This window comes from Saccostrea echinata, unplaced genomic scaffold (genome assembly GCF_033153115.1).
Source record: "Saccostrea echinata isolate AGI-Se365-2 ecotype Australia unplaced genomic scaffold, CSIRO_AGI_Sech_v1 ptg000025l, whole genome shotgun sequence".
NCBI lineage: Eukaryota > Metazoa > Mollusca > Bivalvia > Ostreida > Ostreidae > Saccostrea > Saccostrea echinata.
The window spans coordinates 14,558,590-14,581,171 of NW_026889774.1; the positions used below are offsets into that span (position 1 = coordinate 14,558,590).

The 22,582-nt window shown below is 32.9% G+C and overlaps 1 protein-coding gene across 1 annotated transcript in view; it reads left to right on the forward strand.

The window, feature by feature from the left end:
• LOC133192059 (11-beta-hydroxysteroid dehydrogenase type 2-like) overlaps positions 1-22,582 on the forward strand; it is a 201,664-nt gene that overhangs the window by 178,498 nt on the left and 584 nt on the right. The gene's annotated exons all lie outside the window — the stretch shown is intronic.

Consider the following 22,582-nt stretch of genomic DNA (forward strand, 5'->3'; position numbering starts at 1 on the left):
AAAGAAACAACAGAATAATAAGAAGGTTTTCCGTTGAGACGGAAGACCTTAATAATAAAAAGAAAAGTGAAAAATCAACAATAGAATAATAGAAGTGTCTTCCGCTGAAGACGGAAGACCCTAACTAGATGCGTTCTCGTTGCGAGCAACGAGTGGGTCTTCCGTCCGATTTTTCATAAGATGAGATCAGAATTTGACTGAGATTTTTGTTCAAATATAATAATAAAAATAAACTAAGACGAACAATTTTGCTTCAGTAATGTGTATTAAAATATTTATCATTAAAGCGTTATAGATTAAAGACTTTCGGTCCGTCCTGGACCCCTATTTTGAGGGGCCAGTCCTTTTTTTCTTGGTATCTTCTTATATCTCTCATGATTTTGAACATTTTTGTTCAACAACTATTCTGAAATTCTTTTTCGTTTCCGAGATATATGCAAAAGAAATATTTAGGGGCTGGCAATTCAACTCCTTAATGGGGGCGTTTAGCAAAAATGGAAAGGTTACATATTGTTTAAAACCTTATTTTGAACATCTTTTATTCGTCACTGCTTATCAAAATATTTTCCACTTTCGGGATATAGAGTGCCAAAGATTTGTCATTCTGGCCCCTTGTGGCCCCTAATTATGATGTGAATATTATAATATATAGTTGTAAATTGTTGAGATAAACATGTTTGCTTCAGTAATGAATTACAAAATATTGAGCGTTAAAGGGTTATTCATCAAAGACTATCGGCCTCTCTAAGCCCCTATTTTGAGAGGCCAGTCCCTTTTTATTCATATCACTTTAAAGCTCTCATGATTTTAAACTTTTTTTGTTCAACAACTATTCAGAAATTCTTTTTCGTTTTCCAGATATTTGCAAAAGAAGCATTTAGGGGCCGGCCCTTTAACTCCTTATTGGGGACGTTAAGCAAAAAATAAAAGGTTTCATATTGTTCAGAACATTATTTTAAACATCTTTTGTTCAGTTTTTTATATCAGAATATTTCACACTTTTGAGATATATAGCGTTAAAGATTTTTGCATTTTTGCCCCTTATGACCCCTAATATATAAACATATAATGTGAATATCATAATATGTAGTTGTAAATCGTTAATATTAATATTTTTGTTTCAATAATGCATTACAAAATATTGATCGTTAAAGAGTTATTGATTAAAGACTTTCGGTCCTTCTCGGCCCCTATTTTGAGGGGGAAACCCCTTTTTCTTCATGCCACTTTAAAGCTCTTATGATTTTGAACACGTTTTGTTCAACAAGTATTCAGAAATTCTTTTTTGTTTCCGAGATATTTGCAAAAGAAGTATTTAGGGGCCGGCCCTCCAACTCCTTAATAGGGATGTTTAGCAAAATATGAAAGGTTGCATATTGTTAAGAACATTATTTTAAACATCTTTTGTTCAGTATTGCTTATCAAAATATTTCCAACTTTTGAGATATAAAGCGTCAAAAATTTTGCATTCTGGCCCCTTATGCACCCTAATTATGTAACATATGATAAAAATATCATAATATATAGTTGTAAATCGTTGAGATAAACATTTTTCTTCAGTAATGTGTTTCAAAATATTGATCGTTTAAGAGTTTTTAATTAAAGAATTTCGGTCCCTATTGGCCCCTATTTTGTGGGGCCAGCCCTTTTTTCTTTATACCACTTTAAAGCTCTTATAATTTTGAACACTTTTTGTTCAACAACTATTCAGAAATTCTTTTTCGTTTCTGAGATATATGCAAAAGAAATATTAAGGGCCGGCCCTAAATGGGGACGTTTAGCAAAAATTGAATGATTGCATATTATTAAGAATATTATTTTGAACGTCTTTTGTAAAAATATTGGTTATCAAAATATTCTTCCTTTTCAAGATTTTTTGCGCCAAAGATTATACAATCTGACCCCTAATTACCCCTTATTGCATAAGATATGATGTAAACATCATGTTATATAGTTAAAGAGTGTGAAGATGAACTATTTCGCTTCAGTAATATATTATAAAATATTGATCATTAAATAGTTATTGATTAAAGACTTTCGGCCCCTCTCAGCCCCTATTTTGAGGGGCCAGCCCCTTTTTCTCCACACCACTTTAAAGCTCTTATGATTTTGAACACTTTTATTCAACAACTATTCAGAAATTCTTTTTCGTTTCCGAGATATATGCAAAAGATATATTTAGAGGCCAGCCTTTCAACTCCTTAATGGGGACGTTTAGCAATAATCGACAGGTTACATATTGATCAGATCATTATTTTGAACATCTTTTATTGAATATAGCATATCAAAACATTTCCCACTTTCGAGATATAGAGTGCCAAAGATTTGGCGTTCTGGTCGCTTATGGCCCCTAATTATGTAATATGTGATGTGAATATCATAATATATAGTTGGGAAATGTTGGGATAAACATTTTTGCTTCAGTAATGAATTGCAAGATATTGATCGTTAAAGAGTTATTGATTAAAGACTTTTGGCCCCTCTCGGCCCCTATTTTGAGGGGCCAGCCTTTTTTTCTTCATAACAATCTAAAGCTCTTATGATTTTGAACACTTTTTGTTCAACAACTATTCAAAAATTCTTTTTCGTTTCAGAGATATATGCAAAAGATATATATTTAGGGGACAGCCATTCAACTCCTTAATGGGGAGGTTTAGCAAAAATCGAAAGGTTAAATATTGCTTAGAACATTATTTTGAACATCTTTTATTCAATATTGCTTTTCAAAATATTTCCCACTTTCGAGATATAGAGTGCCAAAGATGTAGCATTATGACCCCTTGTGGCCCCTAATTTTGTAATATATGACATAAATATTATAATATATAGTTGTAAACTGTTAAGATAAACATTTTTGCTTCACTAATATATACCAAAATATTGATCGTTAAAGAGTTATTGATTTAATACTTTTGGCCCCTCTCGGCCCCTAATATGATGGGTCAGCCCTTTTTATTTGATATTATATTAAAGATCTTGTCATTCTGCACAAATATTGTTCAATATGTTATTACAAAATAATTATACTTTAAAAGATATGATACAAAATGTCTGAAAAATTCACTCATCATTCGTGTCCTAAATTTCGACCCCTACCGAGCATCCATACTAGGCACTAACGGAAAATATCTAAACCCAGGTGCAAAATGGCATTATGTCCGCTATCATCACTAAAAATTTCAGCTCTCTAGCTCAAGCCGTTTTTGAGTTCCATCGCAGACAAGAAGTTCCTCTAAATTTTGATAAAAGGGCGATAACTTCCGACCGAAAGTAAATATCCCTTAACGAAATTGCCGGAATTAACTTCAGATGTCAACGCATCTGCCATGAGAATTTGAATAAAATCGAACGAGCCATCTCCGACAAATCGTCTGCACAAATTTTGTAAGAAGAAAAAAGAATAATAACTAGATGCGATCTCGTTGCGAGCAACGAGTGGGTCTTCCGTCCGATTTTTGATAAGATGAGATACGAATTTGACTGAGATTTTCGTTCATAAATATATAATAGTGAAATCGTACAATTTGCTTCAGTTATGTTTAACAAAATTTTGATCATTATGACACCTAAAAACGCAATGTTTGATGAAGATTTTAAAAAATTTATAGTAGCAGATCGTGCAGATGAACATTACTGTTAAAGGGTTATAGATAAAAGACTTTTGGCCCCTCTGAGCCCCTAGTTCGAGGGGTCAGCCCCTTTTTTTTGATATAACCAGAAAGGTCTTGTAATTCTGAAGACTTTTTGTTCAACAAGTATTCAGAAGTTTCGTTTTCGTTTTCGAGACATGTAGACTTGAAATATTTAGGGGCCGTCCCTTTAAGTCCTTATAGGGGCTGTTTAGGAAAAATTCAAAGGATGCACATTGTTGAGAACATCATTCTAAGCAACTTTTGTTCAATATTGCTTTTCAAAATATTCCCTTCTTTGGAGATATAAAGCGTCAAAGATGTAGCATTCTGGCCCCTTATGGTCCCTAGTTACGTAATATTTGAAGAAAACTTTAAGATATATAGTTGCAGATTGTGAAGATGAACATTTTTGTTTCAATATTTAATATCAAAATATTTAACGTTAAGGAGTTATAGATGAAAGATTTTTGGCCCCTCTGAGCCCCTAATTTGAGGGGCCAGCCCCTTTTTCTTGATATCACATGAAAGGACTTGTAATTCTGAAGACTTTTTGTTCAACAAGTATTCAGAAGTTTCGTTTCGTTTTCGAGATATGTGGACTTGAAATATTTAGGGGCCGTCCCTTAATGTCCTTATAGGGGCTGTTTAGGAAAAATTCAAAAGGTGCACATTGTTGAGAGCATCATTCTAAACAACTTTTGTTCAATATTGCTTTTCAAAAAATTTCCCCTTTTCGAGATATAAAGCGTCAAAGATTAAGCATTCTGGCCCCTTTTGGCCCCCAATTACGTAATATTTGACAAAAATTTTAAGATATATAGTTTCAGGTTGTAAAGATAAACATTTTTGCTTCAGTAGTTAATATCAAATATTTAACGTTAAGGAGTTATAGATGAAAGACTTTTGGCCCCTCTGAGCCCCTAATTTGAGGGGTCAGCCCCTTTTTCTTGATATAACCAGAAAGGTCTTGTAATTCTGAAGACTTTTTGTTCAACAAGTATTCAGAAGTTTCGTTTCGTTTTCGAGACATGTAGACTTGAAATATTTAGGGGCCGTCCCTTTAAGTCCTTATAGGGACTGTTTAGGAAAAATTCAAAGGATGCACGTTGTTGAGACCATCATTCTAAACAACTTTTGTTCAATATTGGTTTTCAAAATGTTTCCCCTTTTCGAGATATAAAGTGTCAAAGATTAAGCATTCTGGCCCCTTGTAGCCCCTAATTATGTGCCATACGACGTAAAAATCATAATATATAGTTGTAAATTGTTAAGATAAATATTTTTGCTTCAGTAATGTAAACCAAAATAATGCTTGTTTAAGAGTTATCGATTTCAGACTTTTGGCCCCTATCGGCCCCTAATGTGATGAGTCAGCGCTTTTTTTTTCTTGATATTATGTTACAGATCTTGTCATTCTGCACAAATTTTGTTCAGTATGTTTTAACAAAATAATTATAGTTAAAAAGATATGATACAAAATGTCTCGAAAATTCACTCATGATTCGTGTTCTAAATTTCGACCCCTACCGAGCTTCCATACTAGGCACTTCCGGTAAATGTCTAAACCCAGATGCACAATGGCAATATGTTCTCTATCATCGCTGAAAATTTCAGCGCTCTAGTTTAAGCCGTTTCCGAGTTCCATCGCAGACATGGAGGTCCTCTGAATTTCAATTAAAGGGCGATAAATTCCGACCGGAAGTTTTTTTTAGAAATGGAATTGCCGGAATTAACTTCAGATAGAAAGGTGTTTATCCTGAAAATTTGAAGCAAATCGATCGAACCATCTCCGAGAAATCTTCTGCACAAAATTTGTAAAGAAAAAAAAAAGGAAGAATAACTAGATGCGATCTCGTTGCGAGCAACGAGTGGGTCTTCCGTCTGATTTTTGATAAGATGAGATGCGAATTTAACTGAGATTTTCGTTCATAAATATATAAATAGTCAAAACGTACAATTTGCTTCAGTTATGTTTAACAAAATTTTGATCATTAAAGAGTTATAATAAAAGGTTTTTGGCCCCTCTTATGGCACTTAAGAACGTAATATTTGAGGAAGATTTTAAAATATATATAGTAGCAGATAGTGAAGAACATTACTGTTGAAGAGTTACAGATAAAAGACTTTAGGCCCCTCTGAGTCCCTAGAACATCATTCTAAACAACTTTTGTTCAATATTGTTTTTCAAAATGTTTCCCCTTTTCGAGAAATACATCGTCAAAGATTAAGCATTCTGGCCCCTTATGGCCCCTAATTACGTAATATTTGATGAAAATTTTAAAATATGTATGGTTGCAAATTGTGAAGATGAACATTTTTGCTTCAATAATTAATATCAAAATATTCAACGTTAAAAAGTTATGTGAAAGACTTTTGGCCCCTCTTAGCCCCTAACTTAAGGGGTCAGCCCCTTTCTCTTGATATCACATGAAAGGTCATGTAATTCTGAAGACTTTCTGTTCAACAACTATTTAGAAGTTTTCGAGATATGTAGACTTGAAATATTAAGGGGCCATCCCTTTAAGTCCTGATAGGGGCTGTTTAGGAGAAATTGAAAGGATACACATTGTTGAGACCATCATTCTAAACAATTTTGTTCAATATTGCTTTTCAAAATGTTTCCCCTTTTCGAGATATAATGTGTCAAAGATTTAACATTCTGGCCCCTTATGGCCCCTAATTACGTAATATTTGAAGAAAACTTTAAGATATGTAGTTGCAGATTGTGAAGATGAACATTTTTGCTTCAATAATTATTATCAAAATATTTAACGTTAAAGAGTTATAGATGAAAGTCTTTTGGCCCCTCTGAGCCCCTAATTTGAGGGGTCAGCCACTTTCTCTTAATATCACATGAAAGGTCTTGTAATTCTGAAGACATTTTGTTCAACAACCATTCAGAAGTTTCGTTTTGTTTTCGAGATATGTAGACTTGAAATATTTAGTGGCCGTCCCTTTAAGTCCTTATAGGGCTGTTAAGGAAGAATTAAAAGGATGCACATTGTTGGGATCATTATTCTAAACAACTTTTGTTCAATATTGGTTTTCAAAATGTTTCCCCTTTTCGAGATATAAAGCGTCAAAGATTTAACATTCTGGCCCCTTATGGCCCCTAGATACGTAATACTTGATGAAAATTTTAAAATGTATGGTTGCAAATTGTGAAGATGAACATTTTTGCTTCAATAATGTATACAAAAATATTGCTTGTTTAAGAGTTATTGGTCAAAGACTTTTGGCCCCTCTCGGCCCCTTATATGACAAGTCAGCCCTTTTTTCTTGATATCATGTTAAAGATCTTGTCATTCTGCACAAATATTGTTCAATATGTTTTAACAAATTAATTGTACTTTAAAAGATATGATATAAAATGTCTCAAAAATTCACTCATGATTCGTGTCCTAAATTTCGACCCCTACCGAGCTTCCATACTAAGCACTTCCGGAAAATTTCTAAACCCAGGTGCAAAATGGCAACATGTCCTCTATCATCACTGAAAATTTCAGCACTCTATCTTAAGCCATTTTTGAGTTCCATCGCAGACAAGGAGGTCCTCTGAATTTTAACAAAAGGGCGATAACTTTCGACCGGAAGTAGATATCCCTTAACAGACTTGCCGGAATTAACTTCAGATGTCAACGCATCTACCTTGAAAATTTGAATAAAATCGAACGAGCCATCTCCGAGAAATCTTCTGCACAAATTTTGTAAGGAGAAAAAAGAATAATAATAATAAAGTAAAAAAAAAACCTAAGAATAATAGAAGGGTCTTCCGCTGAAGACGGAAGACCCTAATGATAAGAAAAGTGAAAAAAAAAAACAATAGAATAATAGAAGGGTCTTCCGCTGAAGACGAAAGACCCTAATAAAAGTGAAAAAGAAACATAAGAATAATAGAAGGGTCTTCCGCTGAAGACGGAAGACCCTAATAATAAAGGTAAAAAAAGAAACCGAAGAATAATAGAAGGGTCTTCCGCTGAAGACGGAAGACCCTAATAAAAGTGAAAAAGAAACAATAGAATAATAGAAGGGTCTTCCGCTGAAGACGAAAGACTCTAATATCTAGGTGCTATCTCATTGCGTGAAACGAGTGGGTCTTTTGATGAGATTAGAATTTGACTGAGATATTTGTTTAAATATAATGATAAAAATAAATTGTTAAGATGAGCAATTTTGCTTCAGTAATGTGTATTAAAATATTGATCATTAAAATGTTAAAGATTAAAGACTTTTTGCCCGTCTTGGCCCCTATTTTGAGGGGCAAGTCCTTTTTTCTTTTTATCTTCTTATAGCTCTCATGATTTTGAACAACTATTCTGAAATTCTTTTTCGTTTCCGAGATATATGCAAAGAAATATCTAGGGCTGGCCCTTCAACTCCTTAATGGGGCGTTTAGCAAAAATTGAAAGGTTGCATATTGTTTAAAACCTTATTTTGAACATCTTTCATTCAACACTGCTTATCAAAATATTTCCCACTTTCGAGATATAGAATGCCAAAGATTTGTCATTCTGGCCCCTTATGGCCCCTAATTATGTAACATATGATGTGAACATTATAATATATAGTTGTAAATTGTTGAGATAAACATGTTTGCTTCAGTAATGAATTACAAAATATTGATTGTTAAATAGTTATTGATCAAAGACTTTCGGCCCCTCTCAGCCCCTATTTTGAGGGGCCAGTCCCTTTTTCTTCATACCACTTTAAAGCTCTCATAATTTTGAACATTTTTTGTTCAACAACTATTCAGAAATTCTATTTCGTTTCCGAGATACTTGCAAAAGAAGCATTTAGGGGCCGGCCCTTCAACTCCTTCATGGGGACGTTAAGCAAAAATTAAAAGGTTGCATATTGTTTAAAACATTTTTTGTATTTTGAACATCTTTTGTACAGTATTGCATATCAAAATATTTCACTCTTTTGAGATATAAAGCGTTAAAGATTTTGCATTCTTGCCATTAATGACCCCTAATTATGTAATATATAATGTAAATATTATAATATTTAGTTGTAAATTGTTTATTACTTGTAATACAATATATATTACCGTTGTGCAATCCCTCTAACTTCTCATTCCTGCTTGGAGAGGGCTAAAATAAGCTATGCCTGATGTCCAATCCAATTATGTAATTTGACTTTACATAATAAAATAATGATTAAATATAATAAATATGAACCTGGATCGCCTGCGTGAAAATCCAACACGCTCACCATTATGCCATTGAGACCCCCTCCCCCCTCTTTCAAAGTGAAAAATGACGAATATTTAGAGTTTGGATATATCATTTTAAAACAAATGATATATTTAGCATTCGAAAAAATTATATATTAACCCTACTAATATCGAAGAAAAATATTGAAAAACAAAAAAAATTTAAAAATTGACTTTTCTAATTTGCTTCCAGTAGCGACCGGAAGTACTGATCACGAAAAAAGGTAATCTTGCGCATCTAGAAGTCATGTTCTATCATTTCTAACAAGTCTCCAGTTCATATCATTAACCGTTCTTTAGATCTTTTGAGGACAAGATTTCATTTTAAAATCAGAAACTGTCCATAACTTGGCACTGGTACCGAATTTATGGAAACGGGATTTTATATAAAATTCAAATAAAGACCTTTTATCCCTGAACATTTCAAAGACATTCATTGAATAGTTTTCGAGAAAAAGCGTGTACAAAATTTTGTCTAAAAAAAAAGATTAATGATAATAATAACAAGAAACAATAGAATCATTATAAGGTAGTCCGTGTAGAAGGAAGACCTTAAAAAGAAATAAGATAATCACTATAGGTTTTCCGTTGTGAACAGAAGTCCTAACTCAACTCTTGTTACCATGGCATCAAAAAGGCTTCCGTTCTTATATGTTTAATCAGTAAAAAATCTCTTTTATCTATGTAGAAAAACATGCATATTCTATTTACCGTGAAAGAAAGATGTATCTAGAAAATACCCTTTCAGTACTTCTATAGGGCACTTTGATTTTAATGACCAATATCTTAGTGCATTTGGCATTTTTTTTAAATGAGAAAAATTATCCAACTAGCAATTAAAGTTCAAAATGCTGAGTTATGATGAACACTCAAGAATTTGAAAGGTTTGATATAAAGACAGCGCCTCCTAACCCTCTAGCTTTATCCCCATTTTATTTTTTTCAGAATTGTGTTGAACAGAACATTTCGAACAACGTAGGGAATATTTAAGAAAATTAAAAACGTCAGTTGCATGTACATGAATATTATTGCATAAATTATTTCAATACATGTAAACTTATACGACACATCAATGGACCCATGTAACTTTTTTTTTTATTATTGTAAAAACTCTTTTTCAGAAGAAACCTTAAATTCACCCCGAATAAAATTTTCTCGAATGGAACAACCCAATCTAAGGTTGTCACAATTTGTGATTATTGCATGGAAATATAATCCCTCCTGCAAACAAAGCTTTGAAAAAGGACAAAGAGTATGTGCAAACAAGTTTATTGTAGTGCTCAAAAACAAAATGCAAAGAACATCTGCACATGTCAAACACAACACGCACACCTACAACACTCGCACAAATTAAAAAACAAAATAATAATAAACAACAACAAAAAATGATAGTAGTATCAATACACCGACTAAAATATCCGATCCGACGAATTTTCATTGCCATGTGAAAATAATCCAAAGATCTTTGTATAAATGTGACCCATCAAAATAGGAAACAAAATGGCGAGATCACAGGGGTTGACCCAAGACGTTACAGTATACTGTTCGTACACATACAGTCGTTGGTTAGAGCTCATGGAATTATCGTTACGACACTGTCCAAAGTTTGCACGTCCCTGGTCAGCTTTAATAACATGTTATTTAAAAGTCTGGGTTTCCATAGTCGGTAATAAACGCATTCATACGGAATACTTGAATTTAATTTGTCGGATACATTATCTAGTAAAATAAAATTAAACAAAGTAATAAAATAATAACTTTTTCTTTGAAAAATAACAAAAACCTAGCTAACAAAATAAATAGTTCAAACTCACCGCTGCCAAAGCTATCAAAATTACTGTAGTGTCCATACAGGAATACTTCTCGAACACACACACAGAACATACGACACCATTACCAAATTAAACAAAATTGTGACAAGGGTAAAGATCTATTTTCTTTCTTTTAATAGGCAGATTTCAATTAATGTATAGGTCTTAAACTGTATTACGATTTTCTATCGCTCAGTTCCTTTTTTAATGTGTATGTAATAGTTTTTAAATAGAAAAAGAAACACGGAAATTGGAATATTTAGCATTCAATTCATAGAGTACTTAGTACATCAAGTGAATAAAAAACCTCCACATTTACAGTCTTAATCTGTATATATGATAGATAAAATTGCATGCAATTTATATAAATGTAAATGTATATATTTCTTTGAACGTGTGAGATGGCATTTATCAGTTTATTTTAGAGATACATGTGTAAATATCAGTCTTTAACAGCACTCGCAACTTTATGCTATACATATACTTAATAAGGAAACCAACAAACTCTTAGAAAAGAGTGGATGAAATGTATGGTAATAACGATAGTATTCAAGCTGAAAAGTCCAGAAAACAATACAAATTATGTAGCAGAGCAAACACGGACCTCTAAAATACCAGAGTTGGGATCAGGTGCCATGGAGGAGTGAGCATCCCCTGCCGACCGGTCACACCCGCCGTTTACTCCTTGTCATGACTTAATAGTAGATTGTATTTGCTGACTAGGTCATTGTATCGACCATATAACGTTCGAAATGATGACTTTAAACGAGACTGCTGATATTCTTGTTTCATCAACTTGTTAGTCAATAACTTACCTCATTCTAGAAATTCTCTAGGGGTTTATATCTCTCAGTTGATTCGATACGCAAGAGCATGCTCTACGTTCATACGTAGAGCATGCTCTTGCGTATCGAATCAACTGAGAGATATAAACCCTGAATGCAGGTGATGAAGGTATACTGCTGCATAAGTAAGGGAACTTGACGATTGAAAAGTTAAGGTCATCACAATTATTATTAAGCTTGGCTGCTGGATATGGAACGTCTAAATATTTTTATTGAAAGTGCAGACTACATCTCTGACGTCATCGATACTATTTTCGCCTTTTATCGCAACAATCTCGAAAGCTCTATTTTCACTTACAGGTCAGAGTTATCTTTCTTTGTACATTGTATGCACAGTAGGTGAATGGAAAAAATGGGATTACTTAAAATCTAGAAAATGCGTCACCTGATTTCAAAACAAATGTTATATTTGGTACATGCAGATTTGTGCATAACAATGAAAAACATTAAAAAAAAAAAGTTGAAAATTGACCGAAACAGAAATTTACTTCCAGTTCGGTCAGGGAGTACCGGAAACGAACGAAATTTATATTATTCAGTGACAAATATTATGACCTAATATTCCTGTAGATTTCACTTCTTTACTTCAAACCGTTTCTGAGAAAAACATCGGGCAAAAATCCAGTTTTAAATCTGAATTTGGCCGTAACACCGGATTAGAAGTGAATTTTTCAAAAAACGGAACTGTCTATAAAATTCATATATCGCCTTATTATCCCGTGAAAAGTTGTAAAAATCTATCTAGACATCTCTGAGTAATCGCGCTCACAAAATAATAATAATAAATATAATAATAACTACAATCTTGTTTCCTTGGCAACAAAAACAGTCTCCCATTCTTTTATGATACTGTTTGCATTGATTTTTGTATGTAGAGAAACACGTACAGTATATCCTTTTTTAAGTAGGGTAACGTTTTTTAAATTTGTCCTTTCAATATAAGTAGTCCATTGATTTTTACTGCAAAAAATGAAAATATTCTTTGTCCTTATACTGTCTAAATGATATTTTATGCATTACTTTTTGCATTTAGAGAAGCATATTAAGACTATTACAGGTGATTCGAACCTGTCGTAAAAGTAATTGAAAAATTAAAAGATAGGTGCCCTCAGAAAGAAGACAAGTTTGTTGTTTAGGATTCATCAAATTTGATAAATGCTAATGAGTTCGTTCCATGGCAACCACCTCTGAATATGCCCTTGTTGAAAAATGTAAAAGCTGTGAAAAAAATCCCATTGCCAATATAGAAAATAATGAAAAAACTCACAAATTATAATTAGAATTCATTTACTTGGAATTATATAATAGGGTGACAGATCAAGTTCATCTTGCCATTCTTTATACATAGATATTTCATCCAAACTGCACTCTATGGCAGTCTGAATTTCCTCCGTCTACTTGAAAATGCCCATTTTTTTTCTTAACCTTGAAGCAAGAGCGGTAATAAAATCGCACTAAGAGTAATTGGATATTTATTTTCTTAACTCCATTATAAAAAAGATGTATAGCTAATAACAAAGGGGAATAATTGATATGTTCATGAGTCAGATAAAAAGATGCTGATCCGAATTTTCTCCGGCCTTTTTTTTAAATTACCCGAAGCACATATATCTGCAAATGAGGCTATTAAATCAATCAAAAGTAATCAATTTCCAATTCAATTAATCAATTATGTTAAAAACAAAGTTGAAATCAAACTTTGAAGGACAATTAGCGTAAAATTTCACGAATTTGGAAATTTACATTCCTAATTTCCTATGTTCTTTTTTCAAAACTTAAACCTTCAAATTGATTGTTGGTGAATAAAAAAAGCTAATATCATGATATATTTATATATTTACATGTTGTTTTTTTTTAAAGATTTGATACGTAATTTAGAAAACAAAACTGACATATATACACAATTAAGGTGAAAAAGTGCACATTACTCATCTGAAATTTTTCTGTCTTTTTTAAATAACAAACCTATGATGTACAATTTTTTCCTAAATTAGAAAAAAAAATCCTTGTGACTAATTTTTCCTGTAGTTCAAAATATGTTGGAGTATTGAACTTAATAATATATACGTAAATTAAGAATCTGGCTGAAAGATTTACGATCCAAATTTCCTCTGTATGAACACAAAAATAAATACTTTTACAGGTTAAAAAAAACTAGAAAAGGGCATGAGAAAAAATGACAATAGCAGTGCTAAACTTTTGCAAGCTTTCACTGAAAAAAGCATAAAAGGGCACAAAAAGGACATTAGTATAGCAAAGGTATTTCAAAAGAGCATATAATTTATGCTGTAGTTCTGTTCGTACAGAATGGTTTTTAATCTCAAGGGATATACTGCACGGTTTTTTTTTTTCATATTCCAATTACACTAGCTTCTTTTATGTGATCTCTAACATGAATGTTTCTTTCCTTTTTTTCATCTTGAATCTTTTGACTTGCTGTGGCTTTCAATTGGTAAAATTCTGATGATCATGTAGGTCTTTTGCAGCAGCTAGAGCAATTACGTCAGTCATGGGTGGCAAATGGTGGGGGGAAAAACCAAAAACAGATGCGAATTTAAGCCTGAAAAATCAGTTATAGCCTTACTGACAGGTGGACAAGGATTATACATGTAATCATGTATCATCATTACAAAGTTACTTAGTACTGAGTTATTATTGTTCTCTTTATAGTATAATTGTAATAAAAATAGCATTAAACATTTGTAATAAAATTAGCATTAAACCTATAGAATGACTTAATTTTTACATTGCACATGAACTTTGTTTATAAAATGTGTGCGAAGCTTCAGCATTTAAAACATCGATAAGGAGATCAAAAGGTTAAGTTACGATTTTTATTTTTATATTTGTCACAAATAATGATATTTATTATTATTTATTCATACCCAGCCTGATGGTTTCAACATCAAGGTTTTCTATCAGTGCATGTGGATCAGAAGGAACATACTGCCAAGAGTTAACTAAGGTTGTACATTTTGACTGCTGATTGATAGGAAATGCATTCTGACGGTTCCCTTGGCAGTTGTCAAAAAACCTGTTGAGATAATAAATCACACATAGGTATTCAATTTACAAGTAAATTTTATAGCCATTCCTTTAAAAGTGTTTAACATTATATATTTATGTCAATTTCAACTCTCTTAAATTCTAACATTTGGAAAACAGTTGTACAATTAAAAGTCTGTATCATATTCTATAGCAAAAAAAAAAAAAAAAAAAAAAAAAAAAAACTTTTAAATTCTACTTCATCTTTCAAATCATCAAAACAGTAACATCATTGATTTATCGAGATATTATTACCTGGTATTCATTTACTTTTTGTAAACATCTAAAGCCACAAGTAATGAAAATATTGAATGGCAAAACATGTGCAATCGTTTTTCTAGTTGGAATGCACATCAATCCCCCATTATCTCTATCACCCCCATACTCTTTTGGGGATCATCTTTCTGTTTAAAGTCTGATGCATGTTTCATATTTGGATATTTTACTTGAAAAAAGACGTTAATGGTAATCTAACAAACAAGCTTTATGATAAACGTGATGACTTTAACTTTTCAATCGTCAACTTTCCTTACTTATGCAGCAATATACCTTCATCACCTGCATTCGGGGTTTATATCTCTCAGTTGATTCGATAGGCAAGAGCATGCTCTACGTATGTACAATTTCTAAAACGAGGTAAAATATTGACAAACAAATTGATGAAACAAGAATATTAGCAGTCTCGTTTAAAGTCATCATTTCGTAAGTTTTATGGTCGATACAATGACCTTGTCAGCAAATACAATCTACTATTAAGTCAAATGCTGACTAACGTTTTTCATACCAATTGTTAAGCCATTATTTACACACTGAATTGTCGACGTATTTTACCGTTATTTCCCGATCATGACAAGGAGCAAACGGCAGTTGTGACCGGTCGGCAGGGGACACTCACTCCTCCATGGCACCTGATCCCATCTCTGATGTTTTGGAGGTCTGTGTTTGCTCTGCACCTACTTTGTAATGTTTAATGGACTTTTGAGCTTGAATACTGTTCGTTATCTCTATATATATCTAAAACATCTTCCTTCCTTTATCTGAAATTAATGTAAAGATAAAAAGTGCTAATTTCTATTTATCAAACTGTAACATAATTCTATGCTTCAAATTTTTTTTTGCTCTTTGCAAGTATATGTACATTTATGAAATTCACTTATTTTTTCTTCCAAACAAAAACTTATAAATGTGTATAATGTGAGAGCTCATGAACAAGTTTCATCAATATTCTTTTTTTAAAAAGAAGAATATAATTGATCAGCTGTCCTTCGGCATATTTTTACAAACAGCATTTTTATCATGATACATTGCATTTTAAACCGCATGATTTATTACATCAAGTACGTAGGTAAGACATCAATTCTTCATTTTTTAGTCATGATGACCACTGATATGTTCATGAAATGCAATTATTTTTCCCTGAAAAATATAATGATCTCATACGCAATAGGCATTTCTGACTAATTCTGTTCACTTTAATATCTGTATTATCCTCTCTAAATATTATTAACATTGGACCCATATTTTTAATCATTGACAAATATGCATATTTTTTGATACAATATATATATAATCAGTTGTGTAAATAAATTTTGTTTGAAAAACACAAGTAACTGTACAAAATATGGCAACTTGTATCATAATCAGAACTCTCTGATGTCATTGACTCAATCAAGGTGGGTTTTGTTTGTTTGTTTGTTTTGCCTTTTATTTTCGAAAAGATAAAACAAATGTTCATTGTTCAGATTATATTCCTGCATTATTCGCGATAACCTTTCATAATGATGTCTACAAATTTCGTATACTAAGAAGGGGCACATCATATGACATTACATAGTGAAGACTAGAAAAATATCTGCTGTACTACATACATGTACTTACGTGAAAATCATGATGTACATTGTGATCTTGTACCCAGAAATGAAACGCCTGGATAGTGGTTGTAAGATGCCAAACAGAATAGATCAATAGACTTCTTGCATATAAATACAACCAAATATACAGTGTTTTTTCTTTGAAAATGTAAGTAAACGTCTTTTTATCAACATTGCGACGGAAAACGGCGTGTGTATGTCGTAAATTTCCAATGTCGGGAGAACTTTCAAAAAGCCAATTTTAATTAATAATATGAGTATTCTACTGAAAATTACTTTATTCGACTATTAAATTGTTGTTTAAAATGAGTCGTAATTATTTATATCGCGACATCAGCCTATCTTCAGCAGTTCGAGTTGCACGGTAGATTTGATTTCGTCAGGTTTGAATTACCTAAGTAAAACTAAAGATCGAGTGTCTAGAAAAACAACCTGTCAGAACTTACGGTACTTTGAATTTTTTTCTACCAGATTTAAAGTATCCTTGTCCTTATATATGAAGTGGTATGCATTACATTTTGCATTTTAGAGAAGCATATTAAGACTATTTAATTTAAAGAAGGGGGTATCTAGAAAACAACCTGTCAGTACTTATGGTACTTTGATTTTTACTGCAAAATGTTCCGTCCTTATTTATGACTGTATATGTATTGATTTTTGAACGTAAGACCTAAAAAGAAACAATATAATTACTAGAGGTGTTCCATTGTGAACGTAAGACCTAATAATAAGAAAAAGAGTAAAAACAATATGTTCCCAAAATTCTTTTGGGGACATAAAAAAATGGGACATTAAAATAGTAGTGTATAACTTTAATAAGGAGAAGAAATAAGTTCTCGATTGTGAGAGGCAATGTATGGAGTATACATGTTATGAATATTGATGAGCTCGAGGTAGCTGTCACTGATAACGTACACATATGTAGGTCACCATTTAACAGAATAAGAGATGCTTATTATGTAGAATACCACGCCTTAATGAAAGTCCAAAGGTAGCAGAGATTTGTACTAAGAAGTGTTTAGGAATCAAGGTTTTTTAAAATCGTTTTTTTTTTTTTGTTTTTTTTTTTTTTTGAAAACTAGGGAACCTATTTCGTATGAGAAAAAAAATCATTCGGGGCTCTAACTCACGGCCAGGAACACATTACGTTCCTTTACAGTACCGTTGTCAGAGACCTTTAAAGGTGCATAGACACAGATTTGAAGTTTATATTTTCTCAAATTTTCTGTATAATATCACAACTTATATATGTTGCTATAGCATTTCACACGAAAATAGAAATAAAAACTTATTTAATCTGGAAATTATTGAAACTACGAATTTCGGGAGGCGTTTGATTAACACATCCTTGCACTTTCACAATTTTTAACATTATCCTTAATGTTAAGAAAAGTAACAATTTTGTTGTGTATTTATGAATAATATTACATCTATAAACCAGAAAATTCAGAGTAAAAATGTGCGAAAGCAAAACCAACTCAATTAAGTATTGTCAGCCCGTGCTCAATGTTGTGTAGTTGTGTACAGAGTTTAACAAATTGAATACACCCGTTAAACGTAAACTGTTTTTGTAAACAGAGCACGAGCTCTGTTTTTGTTAATGTTTACGTTTCACCGAGTGTGTTCAATTGTTAAACTCTGCACACACTACTGAGCACGGACTGACAATACTGGTGAGAGGATTTTGCTTTCTACATTTCTACTCTGAAATTTCTGCATTATAGTTTTAATATTTTTCATTAATAAACAACAAAATTGCTACTTTTCTAAAGTAATAAGGATAGAGTTAAAATTTGTGAAATTGCAAGGATGTGTCTATCAAACGCGTCCAGAAATTCGAAGTATCAATAACTTCCAGCTAAAATAAGATTTTTATCAAATTTTCGTATGAAATGCTATAGCAACATATAAGTCATGAAATTATACAGAAAATTTGAGTAAATATTAACTTCAAATCTGTGTCTAAGCACCTTTAAAGTTAAGCACTAAAACTGGTTTGTTGTCGTGATCTCACAGGTTTGGTTAAGATGATATCCGTCCGCTGTCATAAATTCAGAGAACTAATAATTACATGTAGTTTATTTCATTTTCCAAGTGAGTGAATTTATTACAATCCCTCAAATTGCGATGGAAAACCGAGCTAACAATATATTTGTTAGTACATCAATAACGTCAGATATTAACAGGTTATATTACAATAGTTTGCGTTGGCGATACACCACCCTGCTTAAAACATATTTTGATTTGTTTTAATTTTCTTTGAAATGAACATATTTTTCTTTTATACACTAAACAATACCCAACACTAGGTACAGGTAATATTATGAGGTATTGTTATCCCCTGAAATAAAAATCAAAGCAAAGTAAAACTGAAAATTTTTGCTATAATTCAAATTATGTCCGTTGTCATGACAAGTTACGAAAATTCAGTCCGTTGTCATCGGTCTGTTGTCAGAATTGTACAGTATACAACATTTGTACTGTTTAATGCATTCTATTTATCAATTATACCTGAAAACAGAGGGAAAAGATGTTGGAAAGGAAAACCGGTCATAAATACAGTAGACGGATGTTGGCTATGAAATAAATCTTTTTCTGTTCTATGTCCACAAGTGCCGAGTACAGATCTAAAGCATCCCTCATTAGGCAGTCAGTAGTGTTCAAGGGACTTAAAGCAAGCAAGTAGCCAACCAACAGACTTTGGCATCGTGTACAACTGACAATATTTCACTTTATAACTCATAAAATTATCTTTACTTCTTTACGAATAGTAAAATAAAACGCATACTATTCAGTATGTCTATTTTGATTTTTATTTGGTGCTGCTGATATGCACACCAAAATGCATGCACGTACCTAGTAGAATTATAATTGAAATTACTTTTTTGCATTTTCTTAATTTCAAATCGTTGAACTTTGAGCTGCTTTCAGACAACCAACAAAATTTAAAATTATTACTACAATCATCATGATATTTGCTCAAATCTGTTATCTCTTCAGGCATATAGCATCGCTTTTGAAAGGTGGGGGAGGGGCTAGGACAGTAATTGGTAATTTACCTGAAATTTCTTTGACAAACTACATATAGAGAAGAAAATCCTATTGGGGGGGGGGGCTTACTTTCCAACTTCTTGGACGAGAGAATGAGAGAATTGACTCTACTGAAAAAAAGGGGGGGGGGGGGGGACCGACCTTTCAAAGAATACGTTGACTTCATACTAATTAAATAAACAGTATAAGTTTAAGTTGGGGACCAACCCCTCTCCCGATATTTTGTGACTTAAATCTGATCATTTCCGCACCATTTCATAGACAGACTTACACGTGAAGACAAGTGACACCGGACCATATCAAGCTAACATGTACTGACAACGGACATTTTGCTTAAACATGTCAAGTTCTCATATAGTATGCGTTCTGCAAAAGGCTGTTATTTGTCTAATGAAATGAAAATAGAGCTACTTTTCAAACTACGAAATTAAAGTGCTTTTTAAATAAATTGACGACGAAAAATATATTTTTTTTCACCGCACATCCATGCTTTTACACCATGGTATGTATTCGCCAATCAAAACTACTCGGAATATATATAGGATAATAGAGACATGACTTTTTGTCCTGAATACTGAATGCTGTATCTGTTTCCCAATACTTAAGTGTATTCCTAGAATTGAACAAAAACATGATTTTTTATACATTCAGTAAAAATTCTTGCATATTTTGAATGACACCGGACGGACATTATCTTAACCTCACCTGTGAGGTCATGACAACAAACCAATTTTAGTGCTTAACTTTAAAGGTCTCTGAGAACGTTACTGTAAAGGAACCTACGTGTTCCTGGCCGTGTAACTGGCGAGAAATTTATTTGCCATGGCACATAAAATGTTTGATTGACGCCTAGAATTTATAAGTCATCAAATTTGCGACCGTTTTAAATTGACATGGCGATCGTCCAATACCGGAACTATTATCATTTTCACCATTTTTTCATATGAAGAGGAAAAAAGTTTTAGAGTTAATATTGGACATGTGTTGCGATTTCTTTGTGACCTTGTTTGTTTCTTTTTTCAGTCACACGCGTTCGAACGAAATTTCGCGTCGCGTCAGTGCACACAGAGGTTATGTAGACCATTTAAAAAAAATAGCTGCCCCAGGTAATTGTTGGCTCCAGAAAATCGACAACTGTGAAATGCAGTAGATTGGACAGGTGATGTGTCAATTGTTTGTCAATAAGATTCTCAGTCATTAGAGATATCGTCTACACATTAGTATTAGCTCGTAATTGTACGGAGAGCATAAAATGTAAATCGTGTAAAGAATCCTTGATATTATTATAGTTTGAAAGAATATTTCCTTAGATCCAAGTTTCTTAAAAAAAGAAATGATCGATTAAAAGCTTTTTACTATCGTCGGAAATCACGGCTAAAATGTACCATCCTCTCCCTTTCTGGCCGGTAGGAGACACTATATGCGAACTCCGTACAGTGGCTTGAGACAACGGAGTTTTATATGCTTGCTTCAGTTAAAACCACTTGACAATTAATTGACTTATATTTCATGTTGATTTTTTCTGTACTTTTTCCAGATTGCAGTAGACACCCACCATCTAATTTTTTTTGTAATTGGGAGTCGTTAGCGCATAAATTTTAGAGATCACTTAGAGGCCTGAACTCATCCTTCAATTCAAAAACCTAACTGCACATGTATAAAACACTCCCAAATATAATTCAAATTAATGGGCCACTGTGAAAAATGTTAAAGAAGTTAAAGGAATATGGTTTTGCAGGAAAATTGACCCCCAATCGGCCCTGGTGTGAAAATTAAAATTCAAAATCTTGTTACACTTCTCTAGGACACTGTCAATCGCATTCCAGAAGATGAGTAGTCTACTCCATTAAAATATGAGAGGAAATCAGGGATCTAGGTTTTTGAAAAAAAGGGTTTTCAACCCTAACTTTTCCCAAGGGTTATAATTGACATTCTACACCTTACTGCACATCTGCAGGACTCTCCTAATCATATTCCAAAACGTGAATGGGTTTTTGCAAGAAATGGATGAAAACCCCAAGAAATCCGAAAGCCTATTGCACATATTCAGGGCCCTACTAATCGTTTTCCAAACGAATGAGTTGGTTACTGCAAAAGATGTAGGCGGAGATTAGGTAACAAAGGTTTTGTTCAATAACGCTATTTTAACCCTTTCCCTCCCCCAGGGTGAAAATTGAAATTCCGAAATTGAAATGCGCATTTACAGGATACTCCCAATCGCATTCTAAAATATAAATCGCCTACTCCGATTTCTGTATGAGCAGTTCAGGGAACCAGGTTTTATGCAAGAAAAAAAATTTTGACCCCAATAGCTTCCATGGTGAAAATCGTAATTTCAATTGTATAAATGCACATCTATAGGACACTTCAAATCACAAAACAATATAAATAATGGATGGGATAGTGCAAAAATTGGAGGAGAAGTTCAGAGAACTAAGTTTTTTTAAAAGAAAAAAATCGTTTTTGGACTCCCAATTGCCTCCAGTGTGAAAACTGAAATTCCAAACCTTATTGCACATTTACAGGACACTCCAAATCACATCACATTACAAAGTACATTTCTACTGCAAAGTATGGACGAGAAGTTCAGGGAACCAGGTTTTGTAGGTAAAATTTTTTTTTTTGCCACCTCCCCCCCCTTCCCGTAAGACACTCAAAATCACACCACATTACAAAGTACATTTCTACTGCAAAATATGGACAAGAAGTTCGGGAAACCAGGTTTTTTGTAGGTAAAAAGTTTTTTTGGCCACCCCCCCCCCCCCCTTCCCGTAAGAGGAGCTCAAGAAACAAGGGTTTTGAATAAAAAATGTCCTTTTTCTGTTTTTATTATAATATTAGGACTTGAGCTTTATAAATATAGTTGTTCATGCCGATGGTATCAGAATAGCTATATCAGCGGTTAGAACACCTAGCTTGTGATACATAAGTACATGTTCATATCTCGGTAGTCATACTTCTTTTCTGTTACATTTCGTGCTGTGCTCTGCAAGTGACAAATGTAAATTACCTTTAAGTTGATACCTAAAGTGAAGACCATTTAAGGAGGGGTGAATCTAGTAGTTTCGGTAATGATATCAGTATCAGCAACTGGTAACGTCTCAAGGACTTT